Source organism: Haemaphysalis longicornis, unplaced genomic scaffold, assembly GCF_048455015.1.
Source record: "Haemaphysalis longicornis isolate Haplotype H1 unplaced genomic scaffold, Haemaphysalis longicornis Haplotype H1 scaffold_1, whole genome shotgun sequence".
Lineage (NCBI taxonomy): Eukaryota > Metazoa > Arthropoda > Arachnida > Ixodida > Ixodidae > Haemaphysalis > Haemaphysalis longicornis.
In genome coordinates, this window is record NW_027526203.1 from 484496096 (window position 1) to 484513141 (window position 17046).

At 50.4% G+C, this 17046-nt stretch overlaps 1 long non-coding RNA gene across 1 annotated transcript; it reads right to left on the reverse strand.

Annotated features, from left to right (window-relative positions):
• Nucleotides 1-275: 275 nt before the first annotated feature.
• On the reverse strand, nucleotides 276-16946 carry LOC144156359 (uncharacterized). Its single transcript, XR_013319753.1, has 5 exons — nucleotides 16799-16946; nucleotides 16277-16370; nucleotides 13192-13455; nucleotides 3504-3549; nucleotides 276-523 (listed from the first exon to the last, which is right to left on the reverse strand). It is a non-coding gene; the product is annotated as an uncharacterized LOC144156359 (long non-coding RNA).
• Between the last annotated feature and the right edge of the window lie 100 nt (nucleotides 16947-17046).

The window sequence follows — 17046 nt, forward strand, 5'->3', positions numbered from 1 at the left end:
TTTCTTTCAGAGTCTTCAATTGTGCTTTGCTAAGTAATTTTAACTTCCTTTATTAAATTTAATTAAGGAAGAGTGGGTACTACAACTGTTCCTTTTCTTTATGGAGTACCAAGTCTGTATTTCTTTTTTTACTCTCAGAAGTTAAAGCACAACATGCCTGCTACTGGGGATGACTAATGATTTTATCAAAGCTTGAAACAGTAATGATGGGCTGGGCATCACTGCGCCCTTTATGTTTCATTTCATTTCATTTATTTACTCTCAAATGCCGTGAGGCGTTACAGAGAGGAGGGGTACAACATCGAATAACAAGAGAACAGAAAACAGCAGGGTGGTTACAGAAAGTGATTGCTGACTGTGGATTTGAAGTGCGCAGCGTCACTGATGGAGACGACGGAGGCTGGAAGGTGATTCCACTGCAAGCTGGTCATTGGAACAAACGAGTTCAGGTAGAGGTTTGTTCGGGAGTTTGGCACACCAACTTTTAACGGATGATCAATGCGTGATGACACGTATGGGGGAACTGAAAAAAGGGATTGCTTTAACGTCTGATTGGTGTAAAATATTTTATGGAAAACACATAGGCGGGATATCATACGACGGGTTGCAAGATCAGGCAGTTGTACTATTTGTTTCGTGTTAGTGACACTGGATGACCGGGAATAATCAGAAAGAATGAAATGAGTGGCCCGATTTTGGGTAGCTTCAAGTGAGGAGACAAGATTGGCAGAATGTGAATACCATACAGAAGAGGTTAAGAAATAAGTGATGTTCCAAAATACTAAATGAACTACCATAACATAACTTGAAATCATGGGTCAGTTTATTTCAGTATTGTTTAAATGCGTGCAAAAAATGTTTTCTATTTTAGCAATCAAACGAGGCTGAATTCTTTGCACAATGGTACAGTGCAAAAAAGCCAAGGCAAAGGCAGCTCTACGACTGAAGAGAACTCTCGTTCAAATGCAGGCAGTCTGTGATGTCATTAAGGGCTGTCATGTGACATTATGGCGTGAGAGTTCCAAACGGTGGCGAAAATGTTTTCCCGATACATGACAAAACTAGAAAGATTTGCTAGTCTGCCGTCCCCACACCTTATCTGTGGGAAGGCGTGTCCGCACTGCTGATGCACGCACAGCTCTGCGCAGAGGGCGCTGCGAGCAATCGGAGTGTCGGAGTGACCTCTGCGGGTGCACATCGAGGTTTTTTGAGCAGTTTACGACTATCCACGACAAAGGCCGTGTGCGAACTGCCGGCCTTTGTTGAGCTGGCGATCGCAGCTCATGCCAGACGACTCCAAGTACTGCTCGCTGTGCTGCTCGGACGGCACACGGATCTGTCCGACTCCGAGATTTCTCTGCCAGCCCTCATTCAGTGATAATAAGCCGCCTGGTATTATGTGATGACCAGGGGCTGTCATCTTAAGGGGTTATAACACCAACACAGAAGAAGAACTTCGGCTGCTCCTCGCCGTAATGTGGGATTGCCGTGCATACAACGAGAACGCAGCCGGAGAAAACGCCGGCAAACCCTGCCGCTTCAACTTCCGCTAGGCACGCTAGGTGGCAGCACACCGCAATGAAAGAGGCGGATTGAAGGTACAATGGACCAGGCAGCTGGACGGGTGGCGCCACCACACGGCGCTCCCCTCGTTAGTGGAATGAGCCGGTGCATTGGACTACGCAGCCTTCCATTGTTCTTGCCGTGTTTGCTTCGGTGCTTTGAATGTTTTGGTGGTGTAAGCGGATATGTGTGGTGAAGCGAAGCATAGACAGCTGTGTTGGGTTCTTAGGTGCAATAAAGGCTACGCAAACTTGTCGGACTCTTCTAAAGTTGGGTGTGGGCTAGAATGACATGAGCGCTTTTCGCAGTGATAGTATACGCTTCGCTCCACCCGCTCTGAGTATGAAAACTACAATTATTAGCATTAATTTCTTCTTAAATGCACTAACGGCTACTAAGCTTATTGGATGCTTCTAAGGTTGGTAGTGGCCTACATCGATATGAGTGCTTTTTGCAGTGCTCTGCGCAATCTGAGTAGGAATAAAACTATATAATTAGTATTCTACCATTTCTATCACTTTACATAATCACTAGTTTCAATGACTACGGTTTGCACGACAGCCTTAACGGTGGGAGACCTCGATATGTGTGCTTCGAAGAGAAAGGCACTTACGTACGCAATCGATTACCTCGTGGCCATTTACACTTTCTGTAACCGCGATCTTTGTGCCTTTGGTTTTCGTGAGTGACGGTAGCAGCATGGGAGCCTGACAGCCGAAGTGAAACTCCCACATTTGTAGTGGTCATTTTATCAAGAGCCAAAGTTATTCAACCGCCCAACAGCCCAAGCTACAAACCCTCCCCCCTCCCCCTCCCATTTTGCCACCTGCGTAGTATAAAGGCTGGCACCGATAGTCAAAAAATGCAGCAGTGTTAATATCAGTCTGTGTTTTTAATGCTTAAGCATGCTTTGCCGAGTACCTAAAAAAATCGTGTAATGCCTTGTGAAGAAACCATAAACGCCCAACTACTAGTTGCCTCAAATAGGGGTGCATCAGCTGCCAAGTACTCCAGCACAGACACATTTCCGACATGCTGGAAGCAGTTAGGAATTGGAGAGGGGTGCATGGACGTGCAAAATTAAACAGCAAGATCACTCAGCCCTCCGTCTAACGACGACGATGGTTGAACGTGAAGCTTTCTTCGTGCGAAGTGGAATGAGAGAGGGTCAAAGTGAAAGACGCTGCGATCAGAAGACCAAACTGTGTGCTGGTCAAATTAAAAGCTCAACTAGTCAAAGTTTAAGTCCAGAAGGCAACCAAGGAAACCCACACGAGAAAGCTTTGTGATCAACCATCATCGTCGTTAGACAAAGGAGTGCATGATTTTTCAAGCGTAGGTGGCAGCTTGTAAAACTCGCCTGCAGCATTCAGTTGGGAAACTGAGGGCAGGTTTTCGGCACACTCCTGTCTCTCGTCCTTCAGCCATGCAGGAATTGTTTTTCGAAAAATCATTAACCAACTAGCCAGCAACTATTGCAAGTCTTGTAAACCAATGCTTTTCCACGACAAGCAATAGCGTTCTACTATCATGCGGTAATTAATCTGCGAACGATTCCCAATGACTCTAGTAAGCGTATTTCTGTGAAATTACACACGTTTCTGCCATAGTTAAGGAAGTTACAAAGCGTTGTCCATCACAATTTCTGTTTTGGGGTAAATCTTAGAAGGCACCCCAACTTGGTCTTTCGCTTGTGCACGATGCCGTTTCGTCATCAACTGCCAAAGGCCAGCACCGCAGCATTCCCAGATTGGCTGCACACACCGGCCTTGTAGGAGCACTTAGCTGCAATACCTATATTCTGCGATACGCCAAACCGCATGCAGGCATGAAAAATTTGTACAAAGGCATGGACTTGCACTTCCAGCTTGACTTCCAGCTTGGCGCATTGAGCATCGTCTGCTATTTGTAATTACTGAGTATGGGCGTAAATCACTCACATGGCATGCCTTGTAAAGGTCGCCTCCACTTTCAAGATTTACCGATCTGAAAAAAGTCCTTGTGGTTATCTACGCTTTGCAAGCCACGCTGCAGCAGAACGACAGACAGCCATGCACAACTACACTGCACTGACTGCCACTGGCATTCCACTGACAAGCAGTTCGCCACGGGCGGCACTGTTCGAAGCGACGGTAATGCCATATATCGACCACCCTGTCCCAGCCCGAATTTTCCTCGAATCGGGCTACGGAGCCAATTTGCGGCCACTGAATTTCGCAAGTGAAGCCGAACGATGAAACCACAGCAACAAGCATACCGTATTTTCCGGTGTATAAGTCACAGTTTTTTTCTGAAATTTACGTTGGTGCAGCTTATCTACCGGTGCGACTTATGTATGGAATTAATTTGGTACGCGGCGGCTGCACGTGGTCCGTGCTCGAAAAGGTGCCTGTGCGCTGCGTGATGTCAGCCCACGTTAAGAGACACAGCTCTGTGGTTTAAATGAATGAATTATCTGTTAGCAAGTCAGAGGAAGAAGGCTTCGATGGTATTGCCTAAACGCCATCTGTAAGTACATGCCATCTGTGTGTATCAATAAACCATTTTTGAGAAGTTAGTTCTGTCTAGACTTTGGACAGTATATGCACATGTCCAGCACTGCTTACCGGGGGATGCGTTCAGAGGCGGCGGCTGCCGCCGCTATGTACTTTCGCTGAACTTTCTAACGAACTGATCCTCTACGGGTTTACCTGATTAACAAGTGCGTTTTGTACACACTTCTACACTGGTGCGACTTGTATACGTTTTTTTTTTGGGGGGGGGGGGGGGGGGGGAATAACTGCCGTTTAGAGGGGGGTGCGACTTATCAAAAGTGCGACTTATAGACTGGAAAATACGGTAGCCATTTTGCTGCCGCTGCAGGAGCCAGTATTTCATGAAAAGTTGAGAGAGTGAGATCATGTTCAAAAAGAGCCCCGTGGCTCCAGATGGAGCATTCCTTCCAAGTCAAAATTACCAGGTTATCCCTGAACGTTGTTGAAGGTGGTCAGCATGTAGCCAGCCAGTAAGCTAGCTCAAGAAAAAGGACAGCTTGAGTGAAATGTTTTACCAGCAAAATCCCGTTTCTAAATGCTTTGGGCAGAACGATGGGAGGGGGGGGGGGGGGGAATAAAACAAGGCATATGGCCATCAGAGTAAAAATAAACAGTAAACCTCACGAGCTTTCTTCCTTGGTTTCAACAGCCGTAAATATTGCAGTGATAGACCATAACAGAAATATTCTTCCTTTTTGCTTTCCTCGCGTGCATCTCGCAATTTACTTCTAGTGTGTGGGCGATCAAACAAACGAAAAAAACATGGGCCATCTCCACTAACGTGAAACCTCTGGAGGGGTGAAGCATGCAAAGCGCGCCGGTGTTTTTCACAGCATAAGCGCTGCTAATGGGCAATGAGAGACAGTAGACGATTTTGTTGCAACTATATACATATGTACATTTATTATATACGATCAGCAGTCGTGTAGCCAATCCGTCCGTATGCATAACGTATTTCTTGGGTTTATCCCTCATCCTAATGCTCCTGGGCTCCTGCGCTTCCAAGTAGTAGATCGTGCCGAGTTCAGGTATATGTATACAGCTTTGCTGTAACAGTCTCGTGTCTTTGAAGCACGAAACGTCCCAGCGCAAGGCGTTGGAAAACGGGTGTCTGGGTGTCCTTTTAGTTCGCGTTCTTGCGCACGGAGATGAAACATTCTAGTGCGAGGTGTTGCAAAACGAGTGTCCCGGTATGTTCTTTTAGTACGCGTTACGTTCTAGCGCGAGGCATTGGAAAACGAGTGTCTTGGTGTATTAGTACCGTGAATACATGAGACGCCGACAGCCTGAGCCTCTAAGTTGCTTCGCCCCCCAAAAAAACTGTGCAATGAAGAATGCAAGCGCAGTTACTGATTTGTAGCCTGATTTTATTAAAAATAAGTGTCGTGCTCCCCTCAATTAGCGAATTTTTCAAATCCTGGAATTCACGAAAATTAGTCACGCATAGTACCCCACTTTTAGCCTATTGACTGAAAGTGAATTTTTGATTCGGCATCTACATTTACGAGATTCCCACTTGGCGTAACTGTGGAGGTGGCGAAAGAGCGCGCACAAGGGTCTCCGAATGCGAATGGTTAGATCTGGCTCAAGCCTCAAAGCTACTTTATTTATACACGTGCAGGGGACAACATCTTGGGTAATTCGCTAACAGAAAGAAGTTAGGATGGTTCCAAAGAGCCGTAAATGGATTTGCAGAGCGTCGAGTGAGTGAGTGAGTGATTTATTGAAATAGAAAGTGGAAGAGAAGCGGAATGGGGATATTTTAAACTCGTTTGGGAGTTCACCAGCTACAACCCAGTCCGGGGGAAGGGGAGAGGGGGAATGAAGGGAGATAGGTGAGAACAAATGGGGACAGAGAAAGAGGGAGAGAAAGATAGAAGGAGTATGCGCAAGGCTGGCTGGCCGGAATTCTGGGTTATGAGGTGCGGCGTTTCTTTCTACGCGAGGTGTTAGAGTACGATTACTGCGGGGACAAAGAGAACCGGAGCGGCGCCTTTTGTTTTCGGGGACACCCGCGATCGCTGTCGTGCTTGTGCATGACAGCGCCATGCTCTCAGGATATTTTCCAGGCGTGACAGCTCTGTTATGGGGAGGATGAAGCAGGGACACCGGGAACCTCAACCGTCACCGAGAGTCCACGCGGACGACGGAGGTGACGACGACGGCACGACGAAGTGGGTTGTGTGTGCTGTTTGCAGTGAGTGGTCCGATTTGGGAAGTACCCCTTTCGAGTCGATCGCAGAGGCCGAAGCAGCATCCGCTTTCACGTGCTGACAGTGCGAGATAGTGGGAGTTCTGCGAGCTGACTTCGAGCAGAAGTTGAAACAGGAAGCAGAAGGGTGGAAGCTGGCGGTGGCGAATGTCACAGCATGGCTGGAGAGCGAACTTGCTGCCATGGAAACTGCAAGGAAAGCCCTGGAGACAAGCTTGCTGGAAGAAAGACGGGTGCGGGCTGCACTAGAAGAGGAAATCGTAGCTGTGAAGAGTGCGGTGGCACAGAAGTTCGCACAGGTCGCCGAGGATGGGCCTGCGATACCTGATTCAAGCAACCAGATGGTTTCAGTTAGTGTGGAGGGGCTTCCCAGTGGGGCTGGAGAGCAGAGTCAGAGGGACGGCACGGAAGAAACGGGCCACTGCACGACAGGTGCAGGCTTGCAACAAGTGTCAAGGGGTCCAGTAGAGGAAGCGACTGCAGACGGTGACGGAGGCAGCAACAGGGGCGATGGAGCTACAAAAGGAGGAGTCAATCCACGACCCCGCTCTTCTAAGGGTTCGTTCTCAAAGCGCAGACCAAAAGAACCATCCCCCCCGTGCGAGGACAAGACAGCTGACAAAACAAATCTGCAGGAGACAGGCACACAACCCCCCAAGGTTGAGCCAGCAGCAGGTGGACAGCGGCACGTTTTTGTGTATGGTGACGGAAACGCCTTCCGTATGAAGCACGCAGCACTGCGCACGGCTCAGTGGAACAGGCATGTGCAGTTCCGTACTAGGGAAGCTGCCACACTCCAAGAGGTGGTCAACGCTGTGGATGAAGCGGCCGACATTTGGGGAGGTACCCGAGGCTATGGTGGTCATCCACGCAGGGCAGAATGACCTTGCACAGGTGGAACCAGGAGCGCTGGTCCAGACTCTTCGAAGTCAGCTGACATCATGGAGGATCATGGAGGAGCAGGGCTAAGAGGCATCATTTTGTCATCTATGCAGTCCCCACTGCTGGGCCTGAGGATGAGGTGCTCAGACAGAGGTGCGGTCAGTGGAACACTGAAATGCAGCAGCCGTGCGAGGAGATGGGTGCCCAGGTGGAGTTTGTCAACATGGGCAGGGCACTGCAGGAGAGACAGCAAGGTGCACCGTACCATGCTGACATAGCCGAAGAGCTTGGTGTATGCATGGGAAGGAGAATGTGCGCTTTTTTAAGCCTATGCCCCGGAAGCCGGACACCGCACAGACAGGAGATGCAACTGCACCAGTCAGCTGTGGTAGAGGCACTTCGGCAAGCGGTGTTGCAGCTGGCAAGGACACCAAGCAGGGGACAGCACCGGGGCCAGAGACGCCTCGACCCGCGAGTGCACCCCACAACCCATTGTGGCACCAAGGGCACCACTTTGTGGGGGACAATGGTGTTTTGCAGGGAAGCACCAACCTGCAAACCGGGGACTTGGAGGGGGTGCACAAGCAGAAACCTAGACAGCAGAGAAGGCGGCACAGAAAGCGGTGCAGGAGTGCAGTTGTGAAGGTTGGTTTCCTGAACCTGCAAGGGGCACGTAGGGAACAGAAGTGGGGTGAGCTCAGCAATCAGCCTCAAGAGCAGGAGATCTCGCTCTTTGCAGTTGCTGAGACCCATTTACGAAATGAAGAGACCCCCCCCCCTGTGAGACGGGCATTTTCTGGGAGGGCTGCAATAGGCACGACAATGAAAGGCAAGGGGGTGGCCTGGGATGCCTGTGGACAGGCAGCCAGGAGTGGACTCGGGTGCGTATGCAGTGTCAGGAGCACATGTGGGTGACCGGGTGACCAGGGAGCAAGGTCGCACTAGGCGGACAGGTGGGCATGAGGCTGAAAATGCACAAATATGCACCTGCATCAGGGAGGATCTCCAGGCCCTTAGGCAGCAGCATGAGGTGCTCTTAGTCGGCTACTTTAACGGGCACCTGGAGGACCTGGATGGTCGCACGGATGCAAACGGGAGGCTGCTTTTGGGCCTTGCCAGCCAAGAGAAGTTGACCATTGCCAACCTCACTGGGAAGTGCCTGGGCTGCGTCACGTGGTCGATGAGGGACAGGCAATCGTGTATCGACTACTGTCTGCTCTCAGAGAGGCTTTACCAAAGGCTGGAGTCTATGGTTATAGATGAGGATGGAACAGAGAGCCTTGGTAGTGACCACAACCGCCTACTGCTCACTTTTCGGGTTGGGCAGCAACGAAAAGCCCAGCAGCCAGAGTCCCCACGAGTGCCACGGCCAAATGAGCACGAGCTGCAAAACATGGCCGATGAGCTGGAGAGACGGGTGCATGTCGTGTCCTCTTATGAGGAGCTTGAGACACAGGTGGCTATGGTGCTTGCGGCGCATGTGAGTCGCAACACACGACGCCGCCGAGCAAAGGCATGGTGGAACAGGGATGCTGCAGCGGCAATCCAGCGGCGGAAGGAGGCTAGCCGAGCCCACCGGCATGCTCGTCGAGGCGGTGACTCAGCAGCCATAAACCACGCGTGGGAGATTTTCCTGCAGTGCAAGAAGGAGGCAGCTGCACTCGTCCAGCAATCAATCCACCGAGTTAACAGAAGGGTGTTGGACGACCTCAAGGCATCTGGACAGCAGGCACCGCAGCGCTTCTGGAGGAGGGTTGCGGCAAGTTCGGGCAGGCCGCGCCAAGGCAAACTGCGCCGATCGACAGAGGAAGAGGCCGTGGATGGGGTGAACTGCCTGCCAATCCCGGAAAAGTGGCTACTAAAACTGCAGCGGCCCGCTGATGGTGTGTTGGCAGCCGAGCACATGAGCCACACGTTCCTGCTTAATACAGGGGAGGAGGTCCCAGATGCAGAGTTGTGCCAGGTGCCATCTAGTGGGGAGCTGCAGCGAGCGGTCAAGAGAATGGATGCAGGGACAGCATGTGGCTTGGACAACATTCCCACGAGTCTGATCAAGCTACTTGGCCCAGAGATGCGTGAAAAGATGGTGGACCTCATTGCGCAGGTGCTGGTGGAGGCACTGATTCCAGTGGCCTGGAGACGCAACAAGGTGTCGCCTTTGTACAAGGGGTCAGGTGATAGGCGGGACCCGGCAAACTACAGGCCCATAGCAGTGACACCAATGCTGTACCGAGTCTGCGTGCAGGTTGTTAGGGAGCGCCTCCAGAGCTGGGCTGAAAGCAAGGGTGTGCTGGGAGAGCTGCAGACGGGTTTCCGGTCTGGAAGGGGTATCGAAGACAACTTGTTTGTACTCACCCAATGTGTCGAGATCGCCCAACAGACTCGGAGACCGCTGTATGTGGCTTTTCTAGACATCTCCAAGGCCTACGACTGCATTGATCAGGGAATTCTCTGGTCCATCCTGCGTGAACTGGGTCTTGGGGACGCAAACTGTGAGCTTTTGCAGGCACTGTATGCGGACATGACTGCAGAGGTGGAGTGGCAGAAGTGTACAACAGCACCAGTGCCAGTGCGACGGGGACTTCGGCAGGGTTGTCCCCTGTCACCACTGTTGTTCATGGTGTACGTGACAGGCGTGACTCAGCGCTTGGAGGCATTGGGGGTTGATTTCTCCCTGGAGCACTACAGGGAGGGTGACACCCCGGAGGAGCTGCAGAAGCTTCTGGAGATTTGCAGCACAGAAATGCATCGGATAGGCCTGCAGTTTAACCAAACGAAGTCCATGGTTATGGCATGGGGTGCCGAACACCCGGAGGCGTCGTGGAATGTTCAGAGGGGCACGATCAATCTAACGGACAAAGTGAAGTACCTGGACGTGGGTGCGACTACATGGCTACTCCCGAAAAGGCAGTATGAGTGAAGGCGGCTCGGAGCAAGGGCATGTTGGGCCGCCAGTCGCTTTGGTCCTTCAACTGCTATGAGGTGATGAGGGCCTTGTGGAAGATGGTGGCAGTGCCTGGACTCACCTATGCCAATTCGGTCCTCTGCCTCTCGGCGGGCGTAAGAGAATTCTTGGAAAGGTGCCAGAGAGGTGTTGGCCAGCTGGCCCTTGGGGCGGGGAAGCAGATCCCGTTGGAGACCATTCAAGGCGAACTCGGTTGGTCGAGTTTCGTGGCACGGGAGGCAGTGGCGAAGAGCCACTATCAGCTAGGACAGACTGCTCTGCCTCCCAGACACGAATATTGCCCGCCAAACCTTGGTGCATGTCGTCTACACCAGTTGTGCCACCAGGTGGGTGAAGCGGTCGGCCGCACTTCGCCGCAGGTATGGCCTGCCAGCCTTTTCGCTCGCAGCGACAGACGAGTGCCTGACTGCCCATGCCCGACGACTCCGCGTGCAAGAGGTGGAGGCAGCGGAGTGGTACGAGGCAGCGAAGCGGAAGTCGGTGCTGACGATGTACGTTCAAGAGAAGAGGGAGATCCGCCGAGGGGGCCTTTACGACAACTCGTGGGGCAGCGGCTTGTTGGCCGAGGCTCGAGGAGGCGTGCTGCACACACGGGTGTGGAGGGTGCGCTTCACAAGTGAGCTACAGACTTCCTGTGCCCTCTGTGGGGAGTGTGACGAGACTCTGGAGCACATGATCGTCGGGTGCCCCAACATATCCCCCCCCTGCCCGGACGATGTCGCTGCCCACCGCCCTGGGTTTCCGGATTGGCAGCGGCATAGAGCGTGAGGTCATTGAAGTGACGAAGAGGCGGCTGGAGTTTTGGTGGCAAAGCTGTGCGCTAGGGCGAAGGCTGTGAGAGGGACTACAGGGGCGCTGCTCTTTGGAGCAACGCAAGAAGTGACTTTTAAGTGCGAATGCACTTTATAAGCGACCCCAAACCTTCCACCGCCGGCGGCGGCGGCGGCGTCCGCAGTCCTCCTCTCCCTAGCAACGGCGTGGAGCGGAGAGGAGCGTCGGTAGCAACGGCGCGGTGACGTCACTTCACCACGTGACCGCGCTCGCTCCACCTCCTCGCCGTGGCTGCGCGGGTGCGCGCCGCTCCCCGCACCGCTCCTCGCGCCGTGACGTCATGGTATGACGTCACAGCGCGCCTCCTCTCCCCAGCAGCTGCCGCGCGCCTCTCTCTCCACCGTGACGTCACACTCTCTCCTCTCCCCCTCGCTCGGCTGCAGCTGCCGTGCGCCGCTGTCCCTCTCCCCTTGCGCTCGCCTCCTCTCTCAGCCACCTGGCTCGGCGCGCTCGGCGCGGCGTACCCCCCTATATATGCAGCGATAAACTGCCAGACCTCCGTGGGTCGGCTCGCGCGCGCTCACGGGCGAATGCCAACGGATTTTAACTTTACTCCCCCTCATAGCATCACCCCGTGCATTCGCACTTAACCATGTTCACCCTCGGGGAAATGCTTGGGAGTTTTTAATTATTTTTTCTTTGTATTTTTTTCCTTTTTTTGGCTTGGTTGCGCGTTTGAGCAGCGACAGCCCGTTTCAAAGGGCACAGCCACCATCACCGCCTTTAATTACAGCAAATTATTCGCATTACGAAAATTGATGAGCTGTCGGTATTTAAAATCACATTATCGCAATATTTGTTCCTTAATTGAACAAGGACAAAGGTTCCTTGTTCTCGAACAAATAAAGCTACAGAAAGAAAAATAACAAAGGAGGTGTGGTCACGTGTGATGAATTCCGCATGCTCAGACACACCTGTAAACCCGTGTGCCAGCAAACTCAAGAAATACAATTTCTCTGGCTGATAGGTGCAAGGATTGCACGCCAATACATTTGCTGCTTCTACTGTCTCCCTCGTGCACCTGTCCCATACAGCTCTCTCGCATAAATATTTGGTGCTTCTACTATCTCCCTCGTGCACCTGTCCCTCAATTTGAAGAGCATCTCACATTTGTCAAAAACTTGTCATTTGTCACCTTTGTCAAAACTGCCAGCACAATCTTTGCAGTGGGCAGCTAAGTGTCCCTCAATGCTGTGGTGTACATTATTTGCCAAGGTACTAGTACCCCGTTTGGCCTACATAAGGCTTACCACATTTCAAAGGAAGGCGATAAACGTCAACACATCTAAAATACCTCTGGAATGTAGAAAGTCTTATGTAGGCCAAACGGGACAGTGCCTTGAACGTTTGTTTGCATGAACATGCAAATATAGTACGCCGCAGCATCGAGGGACACTTAGCTGCGCATTGCAAAGATGGTGCTTCCAGTCCGTTATTTGGCATAACTTCCATACAGCTGAGAGCCAGAGACAGCCAAAAGGCAGGAGCCCATACACCAGAGTGCTGGCCGCGAGGTGCTCTTCAAATCAAACGAGATAGTAGAAGCGGCAGAGTGCGCAAGAAAGCTGTATCAGTGTGGCATCGTTGCATCAGTCGGCCAGAGAAATTCAATTTCTTGGGTTTGCTGGTGCACGGGGTTGACAGCGTGTCTGAGCGTGCGGAATTTGTGTCCTGCAACTACCCCTTTTTGGTTCTTCCCTTTTAGTTTTATCTATTCTTAAAGAGGGTGTCTGTGTACTAAAATTCAGTTGTTTTCTCGCGTCCTTTCACAGACGTTCATTTTTTGCACTCAACTGTGCAAACCATGGAGAACCCTACATATAAAATTACAGCTGGAAAACTTCCTGCTGCTGAATGTTTCTCCCATTTCTGCTTTTCTGGCAATAAGTCCCTTAAATACTTTAGCTTAGCTTTCTGGTTTAAGCTTGTGAACTGGTCAGGGTATCTCCAATGTATACAGTATCAGTGCATTACTTACCACGCACAACGCCATGCAAATACTTCCCAAAGTGTCCGACATCTGGTTGCGACATCCAAACCCTGATGTGATGAATTTGCAAGAACAGCCAAATTCTTTATTGTGTGGCAATTTCATGCAAGTGATAAGAGCAGTAGTATTGTATTTTGAGTGCCCATCGTGGTGTTTTTTCCTTCACCACCCTAACCCCACCCCCCAAATCTGAGCAGTGGGAGGCAGAACTGACCATTTCAGCACCAGAGCGACAGCAAGTCCCGGTGCAGTGAATGAGCTCTGGACTTGGCTCCGGCTCGCGGCCTCCTGGACATAGGAAGCTGAACACATCCTCTTGTGCTCAATAAAAGTTTATTCCTCCTCCTCTGTGCAAGTTTAAAGCTGCATTGTTTTCCAGAATGCATGAATACCAACTGTCCATCCTTCTGTATTTAATGTACCAGCTTTAAAGCTCCGCCTTTGCAAGTGAGCAAGCTTTCAGAGCCCACTTCATTGCCTGGAATGGAAAGGAATGACTAGAATTTTTTTTTTGCCATTGTACAAAAACAAATTAAAAGCAATAAGAATGTTGGATGAAACAGTCAATGCTCATTTACAAGGAAAATTTTGCGAAACTGCTGGCTGTGTTAAGCATAAATCAGTTATGTGGATGCGTTACTGGAATAGGGAATGGATTAGCTACTCTCCAATTTTCGCACTCTAAAAACACTTTGTGGCTAAAACTTCAGCATTCACTTACAGGCTTCAGAAATACAAATGACACCACCCAATTTATTTTCTTCCATCGGCTCCAATAAATATGCTTGCCGTGGTTTTGTGTTGTGAAATGGTGCTTGAACGTGTGGAACAGCAGCTACTACACACTCTTGGGTGACGGAGCAGGGGCAGCAGCAGAGTGACTGCGATCCCGAGGATGCTGCAGCGGTTATATGATATTTTATTTCCTTAAAGACCCCACGAGGGCGTATTACAGAAGGGGCGCATATACAGGGTATAAAGAACATTTGCCACATAAGGGGTTGAAATCGGGACATCAAGGAAATGTGCTACATAGGGGGCGGGTATACAAGGTATAAAAACATTGCCACATAAGGGGCGACTATAGTGGGTATAAGAACATTGCCATAAGGGCTCACTGACAGGGATGACTGGTTACATTTTAGGGGCGAAGCTCCTTAGGGCGTGGGTCTGTCCATCCTTGACGTATGTATGTAGCCACCTCTAGTTTAGTTCTTGGATTGTTTACTAGATGGCGTGGCTACCTCTAGTTTAGTTCTTGGATTGTTTACTAGATGGCGGTACTTGTATATGATGAAAAGATGCCCTTGGATTGTTTACTAGATGGCGTGGCTACCTCTAGTTTAGTTCTCGGATTGTTTACTAGATGGCGGGGAGCGTTGTAATAAAATCCGTTCGCTGTTGGCGCGCGCTCGGAGTCGCCCGATGGATAAGGCTGCAGATGTGCGAGCCCGCGAGGCAGAAGCGCTCCGTGAAGCTGCGCGACGCCGCCGCCAAGATCCTGCCGTACGAGAGCGGGAGGCCGAAGCGTGTCGTCTGGCTGCGCGACGACGCCGCCAAGATCCCAGCATTCGAGAACGCGAGGCCCAAGCGTCACGGCAACGGCGCGAGGACCCTGCCGTACGCGAAGCGGCACGGCTGCGGCGCAAAGAGGATCTCCAAAACGTCAGAGAACAGGAAGCGGCAAGAAAGCGCACGTATCGGCAGGCAGACCCCGATGCAGTGAGAGCTCGTGAGGCGTCTGCAAAACGCATCAGGCGAGCTCAGCCCCAAGGTGCCGACGCGCGGTTTAAGCGAGACTTTCTAGACGTTACGTTCGGACACAGATGTAGTGGGCGAACTTTCACTGAAGAGTCACGGTTTTACCGATGATTTCCCCTCAGGAGCTTCGCCCACTCATCATCATTCACCCCGTGGATATGCTGTGAATTTTTTTTAATCAAGGTTAACAGGCAGGTGATTGTGACGACGTGGTTTGGGGCGTGTTTCCAGTCCTTCGCTGCACGGGGAAAGAAGGCAGCAGTTGTAGCGCGGCAATGGAAAATTTGGAGGGGGTGGCTGGTGTGGTGCGAAATGCATGTCGTATGGCGGATGGTTGAGGAACGAAACAGAGAAAGGGTGGCTATGAGCGTCGAAGGGAAAGTGGCTGTAATACAGATTGGGCTTTCAAGGATGAAACTTATGTCATAAGAATATAACGAATATATGAATCGGGCAGAGCAATTTTGAACTGACAGAGGTCATTGATTAGGTAAGTTTGAAGCGGGCTCCATATAGCTGACGCTTATTCCAGTTTTGGCCTGATGAGGGATGTGCATGCGAGCAGTTTTTACGTGTTGTGGTGCGCAACGCAGGTGACGCTTCACGAAGCCCAATATTTGTTTGCGGATGGGATAACATTTGTAACATGCACATCCAGGGTTAGATCGGTAGACAGTGTGACACCTAGATATTTGAAACACTGTACTATTTCTAGAGGGGCGTTAGTGAATTGGTATGGGAATAGGAAAGGGTTTTCGCGGCGAGTGAATGTGACAACTTCACATTTGTTGTGGTTAAGTTTGAGAAGCCGATTGCTGCACCATTTTTGAATGTTATTCAGATCATGTTGTAGGGTTAGTTGATCGGAAGCATTAGGTATCATATGGTAAATCACAATCGTCGGCGAACACGCGGATTTTGCAGGACACGGTTAGGGGCAGGTCATTTGTGTAGATGAGAAACAACAGGGGGCCGAGGGCTCACCCTTGCGGTTGTCCTGACATTACTTCGAGAGGTTCAACCCCCCAACATGATCTGAATAACATTCAAGAATGGTGTGACAATTGGCTAGTCGTGATGTGTGCTCAGACTGCATCCACGGCCACCACTGTAACACTGCAAGGAGACAGCGCAAAGCGTAGGCAAAGAAATGACACTAGTCAGGTCAGCATGTAGAGAAGTTTACATGCCATGCTAGCACACGAATGAGCATGCTTATTAAACAGAAAAACACAACCTTTGAAAAGGTTGTTGGCTCTATGTCAGACGGTCACTCCTGCTGAACCAATTAGAAAACAAAAACAGACACACTAACTACACAAAAAAATCTAGAAACTTACTCGACTAGAAACATATCTAGAAACATACTCAATCTAGATCTAGAAACATACTCTAGAAATCTAGAAACATACTCAAACTAAAAGGTTCGTACGCACAATTGAAGACTCGAACACAGATCAAGAACGACACAAATCAAATCAAAACTTGTCGCGAGACAATTCCCTAGACGGACTTCAGCCGTAGGAATGCATACCAACCTGATGTTGCGACAATATGCCATGCTAGAAAGAAAAAATCTGCCAGGCCACAGCCGCAACAAGTCCCCACGGATTCCAGGTCTGCGGTACGAAGCTGCGTGAGAAAGCAACAAGAAACCGAGTCGAGAACAAGGTACAAAGCAAGCTTTGCACCTTTAAATTAAAGAACCATGGTAGCGAGAATGTTGTTTTAACGTAAATAATACCGATAGCGACAGCTCTTCAGTTTTCTTAGTGCAAACATTTTTCTGTAATCAAATGCCCAGGCAGCTGGTGGTCTAGTCCGTCTCGCTGGCCTCCTGCCTACCTAATGTGTGCTGCATTTCCTTCGCAAACAATCAACCAGCTTGCTTGCGAAACATTCAACAGCTAGTGCCAACGGGTTCCAGCAGTCATAATAAGCTGCGGTAAATTTACGATGATCACGCAAGGCCTCGCGACAACAGTCTCGGGGCAGGATAGCTAAGAAGGAATCGTAGAGGGGTTTAAAACATTGAATCGTAACACACTGAAAGTACTCACCATCTCGCATCGCTGGCCATCGGTTGTTTAACCCGCCACTGCCGCTGCTGAAAACGACGACCGAACCGACCGAACAACCATACGCAACTCTGAGCATACGCGAAACCACAGAACAGGGAGGATTGGCGAAACTGGCGAAACGACTGACAAAAACGACAAAAAAATAAAAAAGCAAAGTAACAATATTATGTTTTCAAAACACGGTGTAAAAATTAATAAATGCAATATTAAAAATTATTGATTTTACT